Source organism: Lycorma delicatula, chromosome 2, assembly GCF_047948215.1.
Source record: "Lycorma delicatula isolate Av1 chromosome 2, ASM4794821v1, whole genome shotgun sequence".
In the NCBI taxonomy this organism is placed as follows: Eukaryota; Metazoa; Arthropoda; class Insecta; order Hemiptera; family Fulgoridae; genus Lycorma; species Lycorma delicatula.
Genome location: NC_134456.1, coordinates 138451230 through 138465727, shown reverse-complemented (window position 1 = coordinate 138465727; position 14498 = coordinate 138451230). Strand labels below are relative to the sequence as shown.

Sequence of the window (14498 nt, the reverse complement as noted above, 5' to 3'; positions counted from 1 at the left end):
AAACATAAAAAGGTCTTTCTCGTAAGCAGAAATCCTGTTGAGTATACGAAAACAGTTTCGTTGTCATTAAATCGGTTAAATGATAATGACTAAAGAAAAAAATTATTAAATAGGCGCACTTAGCGATATAAAAAATAAATTTTGATTAAACAGACACACCCGCAGGTACACATATATAAGTGATTCATACGACTTTATAATACATATATGTTGAAACGGGTGATAACAACTTCTTAAGCGATCAATTGATACTTGAAATTAAATCTGCGTTGTTAAAACAAGTTTTAATAAAATAAATTTTTAGATTAAATCTAAAATACTGACTTGACAAATGATAAATTATATCAAATTATGTTACGATATAACGTATTAAGACGTATTACCTTTATATATATATTTATACAAGAAGCGTGACAATGTGATATAGGTTACTAACTTTCTATAACTAAGCTGTGTTTTAATATCAATAAAAATAAGCTAAGAAATATTTATTATTATTATTATATTTTTGCATAATCTTGTATATTTTCTTAATTTTAATAAAACTTTTTTGGTACAAAAGCTTTTAGAATTTTCATAATTATAAAATAAAAAAATTGTTTCGTAAATAGGTGAAAAAATTTATTAATTTTTTCTTCATTAATAATTGAATTATATTCTTTGATCAATTTGCATTTAATTTACATCGGCGTGATCAACATATATAACATTAATCGACTTAAATGAATAAAGAGAAAATTTTCTATTTATTAAAAAAAAACTTTGTTAAATCGTATTGTGTAGCGCTAACGTCGTTCGTGCTTTGAATTATTATTAGGTAGACTGCCCTTTTAAGAAGAAATCAAGACGACCTTTTTTCCAGTAAGTGAATTAATATTAATTAGCCAACTACAATAAATGGGAACAGTTCTCAATTTGACGTGGTTTGTAATACAGAATGTGTTATTGTGAATATTACACGTTAAAAGGCCTACAAATAACTTCTTCTCGATACTCCCCACATCGATTTTCTGAATTAATCATTACCCTCAGAGAAAGCACTCTGATTAATAATAATTATATCACAGATGCTACACGTGCATTAGAGTTATAAAAAAGACTGTAACAGATAGTATAAAGCGTAATATATGAATGTACATTTTCTATGTTAAAACGGTGCATTGGTATACTCAATCTCTTCTAAATAAAAAACATGTGAATAAAATACATAAAAATAAACTAAAATAATAATAATAAAACGCATTATACAAAATTGTAATGCTGAATTAAAAATAACTTAAAATTTCGAAAAATAAAAATATCCAAAGGTATCATCATCTAACAGAGTATACTAACTTTTACTATATTATGTAATAAAGCCCGAGGGAAAAAAATTTAACATGAACTTAAATCTGAGCTTGTTTTATAAAAATAAAAAAAAATCTGATATAGACACCACATGACTTCCTTGAACCACTATTAAATTACATATACACATTTTTTTTTTTAAATGAAAAGTACATAAAATTTTATTTCACTAATAACTTCTGATATATTTCAATTTTTTTTTTTTTTTGTTATTGAATTATTATTTATCTTCTCTTTTTTTTAAAATCAGAGGTTAATAATTATTAATAAATCAATATATTTAAATTAAAAAAAAAAGTTAAAAGAATAAAAAAGGAGATGAGGTCCGATTCGAATCGATGTGCCTTGTAAGATCCAAATATTTCATTAATTAAATTTTTATTTAACTATAACTCTGGAACCGATGAAAATAAGTACCACTTATTATATATGTCGTTAAAAAGCTCTCAATGAGGGCTTATTACTGCAATTAAAAGAAGTCCAAAATCCAAATCTTTTTGGATTTTGGACTCTGGTTCAGTCGATTGCAATCAAAAAGGAGGTGCACAACTAGATGTTACAACAGTCCTAAATACAAAATTTAAACATCCTACGGTTAATCGTTTTTGTTATGCGAGATACATATACATACGTACAGACGTCACGCTGAAACTATTCAAAATGGATTCAGGGATGGTAAAAATTAATAATTTCGTTGAAACCTGATAAACGAGATTTTTCACGATCACAATACTTCCTTTACTTCGTACAAGCAAGTAGTAAGATAGCAAATAAATATTTCATAAAAAAAAAAATTGAAAGCCAAAGCGATGTATATTTTAAAGTATGAGAACACAAAAAAACAATGCTGTAGACTTTGGTAGCGGAGAGTTAGCGTCTTAGGCTTTCATTCGTAAGGTGCACAATTTAAATCCAGATCAGGAATGGATTTTTTTAGGATATACTTTCATTCTATAATCTAATGCGCAAGCTTTCGAACTTATGCGTTGAATTAATCATTAAAAATAAACTTTTAACATTAAACTAATTAGGTGCAAAAAGAAACTTTGCAAAATGTTTGATTCTGATATGTAATTTAGAAAACATGAGTCACGAGTATCAGTTAGGAGTGGTATTTTTTTAATTGAAAGTTGAAATTTAGAGCAAAATACGGGATTTCTTTAAAAATTTAAAAACTATCCCAGATAATAAACAAATTTTATTTTATTTTTTTACGATTACTAGATCAAATTCCCGACAAAATCTTCTTTTTTTTGGAGCGACTTCTACGACCAAAATTTGAAGTTATAGCCCTTTGAAAATGTGTCCTTTTTTAACCGTTTTAAACATATTCTGATAGGAAATTTTCCGATCTATCAAACGCCGCAGATATCATTAAATTTAAAGATACGATTCAGAAGTTATTAACAGTTAAAAATACGCTTTACTTTATGAAAAATACTATTTTTTTCTCAAAATTTGTAGTTTTTCTATTTCATCGCAGATAATTCATTCGATTGCAAATTCAAACGAATTGTATTATGTTTAATATTCTAAAATAATTAAGTATTTATAAGTGATATATATGAAGCCGTAATAAGAAAGGGAGTCTGACAAGAATGTTCCCTATCTCCGTTACTTTTTAATCTTTACATGGAACTAGCAGTTAATGATGTTAAAGAACAATTTAGATTCGGAGTAACAGTACAAGGTGAAAAGATAAGATGCTACGATTTGCTGTTGATATAGTAATTCTAGCCCAGAGTAAAAAGGATTTAGAAGAAACAATGAACGGCATAGATGAAGTCCTACGCAAGAACTATCCCGTGAAAATAAACAAGAACTAAACAAAAGTAATGAAATGTAGTAGAAATAACAAAGATGGACCACTGAATGTGAAAATATGAGGAGAAAAGATTATGGAGGTAGAAGAATTTTGTTATTTGGGAAGTAGAATTACTAAAGATGGACGAAGCAGGAGCGATATAAAATGCCGAATAGCACAAGCTAAACGAGCCTTCAGTAAGAAATATAATTTGTTTACATCAAAAATTAATTTAAATGTCAGGAAAAGATTTTTGAAAGTGTATGTTTGGAGTGTCGCTTTATATGAAAGTGAAACTTGGACGACCGGAGTATCTGAGAAGAAAAGATTAGAAGCTTTTGAAATGCGGTGCTATAGGAGAATGTTAAAAATCAGATGGGTGGATAAAGTGACAAATGAAGTGGTATTGCGGCAAATAGATGAAGAAAGAAGCATTTGGAAAAATATAGTTAAAAGAAGAGAGACTTATAGGCCACATACTAAGGCATCCTGGAATAGTCGCTTTAATATTGGAAGGACAGGTAGAAAGAAAAAATTGTGTAGGCAGGCCACGTTTGGAATATGTAAAACAAATTGTTAGGGATGTAGGATGTAGAGGGTATACTGAAATGAAACAACTAGCACTAGATAGGGAATCTTGGAGAGCTGCATCAAACCAGTCAAATGACTGAAGACAAAAAAAAAAGAAGTGATATATCCTATAGGAATATATATACTTAAGGATACTTTTACTTAAGCTTCACCTATACTCGTATGAATGTCTTTTTAAAGTTTTCTTAAAATTTATTTCCCACCTCTAAAAAAATACACATTTTGTTAATTTTTATTTTTTTGGTTTTTAATTTTTAACTCTTAATTTCTATTATTAATAGTCGGAAAAGTCATGCAGTACTTCGCCGTTTTTTAGGTGTGTATTTCCTTCATTTCTTGGTACACTTCAAATCGTACGCAAAAGAACAAATAAGAAAACTGTCTAAGAGCCCTACAACTTTTATTTAAAACCTCTTCATCCAAAATTTAAAAAAAAAATTATTTACGAAAATTCTGACATTTTCAAACGGTTGAATACGGGATAATATTTCAAAGAACTAAACAAGGTCAATTTTTTTCGTAAAAAATAGTACCAAAAAAACGTTTTAAGGAATTTGGTCTAGTTTTCAGAAGAAAAGGCAAGGATTACCTAGGATTTAAAGTTTACGATTTACGAAAAACCAATTTTTCTTACCCTGTAACTCTTGATAACAAAAAAATGCTCTAATCTGGCAGTGGAGAATACACAGTTTCTAAAACTGCAGGCCAAAACATTTGTTTTGTTTCCTAGTTTTATTGTGATTCTACTTTTCTATTACATCATTATATTCTGGCAATGTTACTGTGTTAATAAAAAATTTGGTAATAAAATATACAGTTTTATATGATTAATAATGTAAAAAGTCTTCAGATGCGGTATCCAGTACAAAAATATGGATAGAATTTATTATACATTGCTGTACATTTTTGGCTACAGAACGTACTGGATGTGATTTTAGTATGCAATAATGAATTTAAATATATCGATTAACACTTGAGTATAATAGTATTAATAAAGAATTTTAAGAACACTTAATGATAACGACAATTACTACATAACAAATTATAAGTAATAATATCTTTTTAATTTAGTTTACGTTAAATTGTAAGAGTTTTTAGATAAAAAATCATTTCAGTCCTTATCTTGTGATTAACATTTTTTTTATTCGTAATGTAGAAAATGTAATTTATAATGCAATGTAATTCGTAATGCGACTAACTATATAAATGCTAGGATCTATTGTTCGAAATTACATACTAGAACCGTTATACTTTAATATCCTTGACACAACATGTTAAAAAACATATTAATTTTCAATTTAGCATTAAAATTATTTTTTTTATTGTTATTTTATTTACAGTCGCGTAAAGTATCGTGTTGAACAAACTCAGGCCGACCATTCCTGAGACGTGCGGTTAATTGAAACCCAACCACCAAAGAACACCGATATCCACAATCTAATAATCAAATCCGAATAAAAGTACTTCCTTTACTACGATCTGAACCTAAGAATTTAAGTTATTTTCATCAAGAATTTTGATTATTTCTCAATTTTACTTTTAATATTGCATAATTTTTTAAGGCAAAAAGTCATTTCATCAAGAAGATCAGATCGAATCAAAATATATTTATTGAACATTTCAATCTTTTTCGAAATTGTGGGTCAAATCTGCTTCCCGAGTCCATACAGACTTCTTCATCCTCTTGTTTCCAATTTTCCCCTCGACTATTAAGTTCATTCTTCTTCTTCCTCGTTTCCTTTCTTCGTCTACTGACCCTTGAAATGCAGTTGTCAAGATTCCATTTCCTCTAATCGCATGTCCTAACCGGTTTCCTTTTCTTTTGTGTATTCCCCACATATATGCTCTTTCTTCTTTAATCGTATTTATTTCCTCATTCCTTACTTTTTCCGACCGTCATACTTTCTCCATCCTTCTCTATGTCCGCATCTCAAAAGCCTCAATAAAGTCTTTCTCCATCTTCCTCATCATCCTTACTTTTCTATACAAGATACTCCATACATAGGATTTGGCTAACCTCTTCCTTAACTGAAGTCTAGACATTTACTGTATAGTAACTTCTTCTTCTTACTGAAGTCTTCCTTTACCATTATTATTCTTCCTGTTATTTCTTTTGCGCTCTTCTAGTACTTTTTCACCACTGCCCCAAATATCTGTATTTTTTTAATTTTCCATTCTTCCTTCATTTGTCCTTACAACAAAATCTTTTTTAAGGTTACTTCCATTACTTCAGTCCTGTCTAAATTTATTTTCATTCCATACTGTTTCATAATGATCGGTATAAAAGTAACTGCCTTTACCAAGATTCGAACGTTGGCTGATTTGCGAAGACGCGTTCACCACTAGACCATCCCGGTGGATAACAATTCAAACCTAGTTGATTTTTCGTTACACTATCAAAATAGTAGTTTTTATTTTTTAACTGTTATATACAAAAAGCCGGCAATCCTTTTTTGAAAAATTCTGCCTACGAACTTTTGTCTATTTTTTTTTAAATTTGGGAGTTCCTCCATCAGGAGAGGAGTATTAAGTTGTTTTATTAACGTTATTATTTAACAAAATAAGATTTGACCACCAAAAATTTGAAATTGCGAAAAGTTTTTTTTCTTTTTGGGGGCTACGATACTCAGGGGAAGCCTTAGGGTAAAATTTAATTTTTAAGAAAATAATCCCTATGTTGTGATAACAAATTAAAAAAAGATTTAAAATTGTTTAAAAAATATAAAGATATAGACATAATTCTAAATAAACAAAGTTGTAATTTTCTGGGAAAGGAGTGAGGAAATATTTAGCTAATTCTTCATCCCGGTCAGGCATTCACACACGCTACAAATCATTCATCTAATCCTCTGAAGCAATACCTAACGGTAGAACCGGAGGTAAAAAAAAAATCTGTTTTAAAAAAATACTAGAGCAAGTCATAAAAAAAATTAATTTTTTTTTATATTTTAGGGGCAGTAGTGCAATAAATAAATAATAAATACAATTTATATTTGCAAGAAGGATTTAAATTTAAAATAAATGTAAACAGATTTTAAAAAACCTTTTTGTTACCACATACCGTTGGCTTAGGATGGGCAAACATTCCTATAGTGGTTTGAAGGCCTGTCGATGTAGAAAATATAAATGCAAAAACTCCCTTTAACTCCTTTTCTGAAGCAAGATGTAGATAAAAAAAAGAAAAATATTTTTATTTTTTTTTTTAATTATTTTTCGAAGGGAGTTAATATTAAATAAAACATTTTGTTAATTTGTGATCTCGATAAAAAAAAAACTTCAATCTTTGTAAGAAAGTTTTTTTGATGAAGTACTCCAGTAAAGATTTGAAATTATATTCGCACAAAACACATTTTTCCCAGTTTTTGTAAAGATTTAATAATTTCCTCCCCCCAAAGGTAGTACCTGTCTACCGATTCGACGAAAATCGGCCAACGGGATCCAGAGTTATAAAACTAAATACAAGGAAACACATAGGTACGTAGTACGTTCGTACATAAGCACGTACTTCCGTCTGATTTGGTTTGGTTTATTTGGCATTTCTCCCGCCACCACTCCATTCGGTCGTCCTAAAGCATAAGACTGAATTTCTGTGCCACAAAACAGTTTAGTGATCAGTGTCCTAACTAGCTCTTAGAGCTAAACCTAAAAGCGTGAGCGGAATAAGCGTGGTACTATACACCACTCGCTTGCATGTCCCACCGCCCACTTGTCATATATCACTAAAACGGGTAGGCGCAACCCATCAACTACTAAAACATATATGACTATCGATAATTAATTTATCTCGTCAAAGACAGCAATTCGCTGCCACGCCTAGGCCGGTGAATGCCAGCAAGTTCCTGTCCACCATTAAAGCGCCTGGAGCCTTAATCTGGCTGGTAGCCAGCCACATCTTTCGGTTTGCTTCCTACAGCAGCGCGGTAGGAGGCTTTTCCCTTAGGTAAACTACTGATGTCGGTTGAACAAAGCAACCGCATCAAGGAACTCCCACTCGTTCTGATATTGCGGCTCACGCCACATCGACTCGCCGCTTATGAGTGGTCAATTTTCCCCTTGACCGGTAAGTTCTAGGGTGGCCTGAGTTCTGCCCCCCTCCCCGCCATGAGCTGGGCAGTCGAACATCAAGTCTTCGTTCGACTGGACCTCCCCGCAGACACACAGCTCATCAGCTACCAGGTGAAACCGAAACAAATATTGGTTTAAATTTACATGGTTGGAGAGCACTCGGGTTCCCGTTGCCCTTAAAAACGAAGGAGAGGGCCCCAGATCCTGTATAAATCTATACATACTAATAATCTCTTCTTCCGTCTGATAAAAATCGATTTTTTGAAAAAATAGATATTGTGGACTTGAGAGCATTGGAATAAATTTTTTTTCTAGATTATTTACAATTCATTTAACTCTATTTTTTATCTTGAAGAAAATTTTATTAAAATGTCTCTTCAAGACACAAAACTTAAAAAAAGATTAATCTTTTAGACTTTTTCTTTTAATCAATTTTTTTACCGATCTGTATACTCTTGCTTTATAGCTGTATATATAGCCATAGCTAAAAAAATTAAAATTAAAGGTGGATTTAATTTGAAATTTTTTTTCCAAATTTAGATGTTTCTAATTTTTGTAAAAATACGTCAAAGAGTTGCATAACATTCCCTACATAGTCGGTTAATTTATTTAAATATTTAGGGCTATGGCTTCAACAGATTACTAAATAAATAAAGGAAAATTAAAGTATGTAAATAAAGAATTTTATAAAAAAATTGTTATACTCGGAATAAAATTTTGAAATATTGAGATCGATGATGACTATATATTTCCTAATCCCTTTACCTATTGCAACCAAAATTAAATGACATTAGTGACCAGTATTCAGGACTTATCGCACAAAATTTCATAAAAATCGGTTAACCCAATCAGAAGATACCGAACAAATCGATAACTTAAGAAAAATAAAACGAAATAAATTGGGCTTATTATCTCCAGCCCTAAATGAAATTGCCCGAATACATAACCAAAAAGATATATCGATGTAATGGAATAATCTAATTAGTACAAGAATGTAACTTTCAGTCCAAAAATTACAAAAAAAGTGTTTTTTCCGCCACCTCTTTGTGGAGATTTGAATAAGACCAAAACCTTCATAATGTTCTGAGCGGCCTAAGGGGAATTAAATTATGCGAATAAATTTACCTATTTTTGAGTAAAAGTTTGATTTATGGAACACTTAAGTTCTTTAGATTCCTCTATTCTTGATCAATTGTGACCAAAATCAAATGGCATTGACGCCCCATATACAGAAATCATTGTGACAAATTTCATTCGAAACGGTACATCCAGTCCTGAGGTATCAAACAAAAAACCAAGCTACATTCTTCCTTAATTTTTCAATAATTGTTCTGAGGGCGCGATGAAACATCGACATTAATAAAAAAACTCGACATCCAAAATTGGACCACGATTAGCTACTTTCCTTTATGTAGAATATTACATATCTGTAACGTACGCCGGAAATAAAAATAGCAATAATTTTGCTATTAATAACAAATTTTCAATGACTGTTGTACAAAGAAATTATACGCGATTTTATCGTAGAAATTCTTCGAGAGACGAAAACATAAAAAATATGGTGCGAACAGTTTTTGGAATCGGAAGCCTTTTTGAAAGGACACTCAAAAGGTAGACCTAAAACATAAGTAAGAATTCGACTGTCTTTCCAAGGAAGTCTAAAATGTTCAGTTCAACTGAACATTCTTAAATGAACTATCCATGATGTTCGCAAGCGATTGAAACTTCCTATTTATAAACTGCAGCTAATCCGAGAAATTATACCTAACGATAAGTCCCAAAGAGTCAATTTGTAAAGAACATCTTAGGCTTCATTTTGCTGATGAAAACTACAAGCAACGCATTTCCATTTTCTGATGAGACAACATTTCACGTTCAAGGAGTCATGAATCGCCATAATTGTTGAGTATGGAGCTAAGAAAATCCACACGAATCGGGATAATTCGTCTGAAACTGAATGTGTGGTGTTATCACGCATAATAGAATTTTTTAGTCGCTTTTTTCCACCAGCAGACTATTACGGGCGTAGTGTACTCGGATACGATAGAGACCTTAGAGTTTCCGAAGATTGAAAATACGAATGCCTAATTTTCTAATAGGATGGAATCCCTCTACATCATGCAGTAAAAGTGTGGGGGACTGCGTTTAACGATAGGTTTCCAGAAGATCATATAAGCAAAGATCCCATCATTTGGCTATCGCGAAGTCCAATTTGACGCCGATTTGTTCATTAGGGCTAGGTAAAATCATCAAATATCGACAAAATATCCACCTACTCGACCACCTGTGTCAAAATAACAGCCGTGGAAGCGATTCTGAAGACATTCTCGCCTGAGTGTGAAATGCGGTGGATTATCGGTTTGACGTGGTGCAAGGGTGTAAATGGTGCTCATATCGAGTAAAATTAAGAAATAGAAAAAACGTTAAACTTGTGATTTCATGTAATAAATTTAATTTAAAACAGCGAGGTCCTTTAAATAATAGATATTATATACGCTTAAATACGCGCCCTCACGGATTTCTTTATTGCTTACCAAAGGTACAATTCATATTCTAGAATGTTTTTCTTTTTTAACTAGGCATTTATGGGGGGGGGGGGATAATTTAAATCGGGAGAGTAGAAAAAATAAATGTAATTAAAAAACAAAACTAAGACCGGACTTATATTAAAATTACAATAAATTATCGCTGTTTATAGTGAATTATAAATTAGCAATGTCAATACAATGAAAAAATAAATTGTGAAGATGGAGATACTAATGGACTGAAACCCGTTTAATAAGGACAGATCCAATAAAGGGTCAAAGGAACAGCATACTTCAAACAACCAAGTGCAATGTTTCTTTAATAATGTATATTTAACGATAACAAAAATAATACCTTAGTAATTTAAAATGGAATTTTAAGAAATTTTAATGTAGTTTTGCTTTAAAATAGAAAATTTTTTGAAAATTATATATATATATATATATATATATATATTAACTATTTTGTAAGATTATTCACTATTATTTTTATAAACTAATTACATAAAGTAAATTAATCTTTTACATAATAATAGGTTGCACAGATCATACCAGGAATTGATAGATACGCTATAAGATAGATTAAAGAAGAAACCACGTCAATAGTTGCCCGGATGAATCATGAGAAACCTTAGTAAAATCTTGATAAAAGCAGCATCACAAAATACACAATTATAAATATATGTGATTAAATAATTAAAGTATATATTTATATATATAATATTACGGTAAGTACATGATGATATTAAATATAAAAAATAATTCAGAATTGGCTATCGGGCAATATTAAATTTGTCATCGCAAATCAAGCTGATTTTCGAAATTCAAGGTTCTGAGGTTCAAATCCCAGTAAAAGTTAGTCGCTTTTACACCTATTTGAATACTAGACAGTAGTTACCAGTGTTCTTTGGTGGTTGGAGTTTAATTAACCACTCGTTTGAGGAATGGTCAGCTGATTCTGCAAGACTACACCACATTTGCATGTCATCTTCAACTTACTGGGCCGTAGGGAAGGATTGCTTATCAGATTGCAACGTACGCATTAGAGAAAATTAAAAATATAGTTCTGAAGGCGCTGAAAATTATTTGAGCATTTATTTATGTTGTTTACGTTGAAGCAGGATGCAGAAAATTCATAAGTGCCGATCTCCGTGGCGGAGTGGTAGCGTCTCTGTCTTTCATCGGGAGGTCCCCGGTTCGAATTCCGGTCAGGCTTCGCATTTTTCATACGCTACAAAATTCTATTTCTGTATCCCACGAACAAGCTTCAAACTTATGCGGCGATATCAAGCCCAAAAAAAAAAATAATTAATTTGTATCATTAAATTCATACACAGAATAATATTGTCCCAGTAAAAGAAATCTTTTAATCGTGTTTTAAAAAAATCGGAAAGAAGATTTTTAGATTATTTGGTTGTTTATTAAAAAAGCTAACAATACAGTTGTAGGACAGTCCCTACAACTGTGAGTTGTTTTTGATGCACTGTTTGCACACACAACTTAATTTAAAATACTTATAATTTTGTTTAAATATAATAGTTTTTCGTTTATTTAATTTAATGATTTAACTAAAGCGCGCACGCATAACGTATTTAATTCGCGCTGGTGTGGCGGTACTACCGGCGACGGTCGGCACTAACTAAACTAATCTAATTTCACAAATCGAATAGAAAAAAATTCGCTTATACGGCCGGCAGACTGGTGTACCCGAGAGACTTAACGCACCAGGTACCGAGTAAACCGGGCGATTGAGTTACCTTTTTTACACTTTAATTCTACCGCTCACCTGTGACGTCATAACATAGCAGTCGACTACAACAGTTTTTTTTGGAATGGGGGTGCGATTTTTCAAAAAATCTTTTTGCAGATTTTTTATTGTTAACAAATGTGCCTAAGAAAAATATGTCCTTAATTAGTCGAAACCTCGAGATACTGAGGCTGACCTTGCTCTACAGCTTCACTCCTTGACCTTTTAAGTTGAAAATCTAATGACATCAAGTTCCAAATATAGAAGTAATGTGACCAAGTTTGGTGAAAATCGGTCCAGTAGTTCTGGAGATATAAGGTGATTTAGAGGCCAACAACGAACATACACTTCATACGAACATTAACATCCGGAAAATTTCCATCCGGTTTTTTTGTGTTCCTTAGGTGTCAAAACGTCATGATCCGGCGAAAACCGCACATCCCCAAATTGGACCGATTACAATAATTTCCCTTCTAGTGCTATAGCGCTATCAAGACGGGAAAATAAAATGGCAAAGGAAGCATAATAATCCGAACTATTGTTTTAAGACACTAAAACAATTCTGTTGTGTAGTTTGATAGAGGCTGAATATTGTTGTTTTTAATAATAACTGATGATTATTAATTTTAACAGAGATTATAATTACATAAATATAAACACATGGATAAGTTAATCTATACATTCCCCTATTCGAAATAACATAAACATAATTTTATGATTCTTGATTCGAAATAACATAAAAAATCAACAAACTAAGGTTTATTATTTTTTATAATATGTGGTTCTGGAAGAAAGGAAAGGAACTGATTACTACCCAATTTATTCCATACAACAGTTGTTTTTCAATAACCTCACATTACATCGCATTATATATATATATATTGAACGACACCTACATCCAAATTTATATGATTATAATATATACATTCAAAACTAAATTAAATTGTTTACCAAATTTTTAAGAAAATTCATCAGTAAAAATTTAATTAAAATGTTACTTAAAAGCATAAGTACGACTGAAACTTATAAAACTATTTTATATTAGAAATAACGATCGATGTCTGACTACATAGTTGGTCACAAAAATTGAAAAAAATTTCATATTTCTAAACTTAATTATGAAAAAATCAGTTTTATTTATTAAGGCCTATATAAAAATAAATCAAATATAACTTAATGTTAGTCGTCCTCAGTTTGTGTTTTAAATAAAATAAACAGTTTTATTACAAACTATTCATGGTAATAAAATTACGGTTAGGTAATACTGCATAAAATTTTAACATATGAATAGATAACAAATATTCCATTATGTACTTAACTTTAAGTGCTAAATTAAACAATAAAAATTACAAGGAGTTTGCAATATAGATGTCTATTAATACAATTGCATTAAAAACAAATACGGGGTATCATTTTATTTTTATATGAAATCAAAAACAATTTTTATCGTGACATTAAATATTTGTTCGATTACTTTAAAAAAATATTTTTTCTAAAAGGTACTGAATTAAGAAAACAGTAAATACATAAATATAATTATATAACAAGATTAAAAATATTATTTCAAGTAAGAATGGAACATCCCTCGTAAATTTGGTGATGTATAAATAATAACAAATATTTCTTCGTTTTTACGTTTCTTCGAAACGAATTAGAAAATTCTTGAACTAAATTAATATCTGGAAATAATATCGATAATAATCTGTTAAATAACAGGAATACGTTACGTAAACAAATCAATCGACTGCTAAAACTGCACCCTCTGTCAAATCCAAACTAGTATTAATCTACTACAAGCATTAAACAAATAATCATTTTTTAGAATAATATATTAAATGAATGAAATAATAAATAACAAACCTTATAATTCCATGATTGGTCACAATTAATTAATCCTTCCTGTTTCTTTGATCATTGGTATTCCTGACAATAATATAAATCCAATTCACAAGAACGTTAAGAAGAGACTTCACTTCATACAGGTTGCAAAATCACACAACACATGTCGCCAGATAACGCTTGGCAATGTTAATTAAATAATATAAAATGATCGACAAAACATAAAATATATTACAATCGTTTAAAATTTAAAACACACTGATAATTATTCGATAAAACATTAAATTAAAAAAAAAATTATCTATATATTAATAATAAAAAAACACACGGAAGAATATCACAAACATACGAACAACCACAATTCCGACACTGCACTGACACAGTGGTACCAATGTTTCTATCGGCCCTGGAACTGAGAAGGAATTTCCCTTTAATAAATAAATAATTTACCTTTTACTAGTATTATTCCCTTTATTATAAGAACTATTTTTTCTTTCTAAATCTAGTACGGTATTTCATTCCTTTGATAATGAATCATATCTGGATTGTCCAGTCTATGTGTGGCCTTCAATCCCATCAG

General features: G+C 30.5%; 1 protein-coding gene across 2 annotated transcripts in view; it reads right to left on the bottom strand.

Annotated features, from left to right (window-relative positions):
• Positions 1-14252, bottom strand: part of LOC142319254 (SH3 and multiple ankyrin repeat domains protein 3-like) — a 551207-nt gene extending 536955 nt beyond the window's left edge. For both annotated transcript variants that reach the window (XM_075356300.1, XM_075356302.1), the window contains exon 1: positions 13940-14252. The gene's annotated coding sequence lies outside the window, so the exon portion shown is untranslated. The remainder of the gene's footprint in view (positions 1-13939) is intronic.
• Positions 14253-14498: the final 246 nt, after the last annotated feature.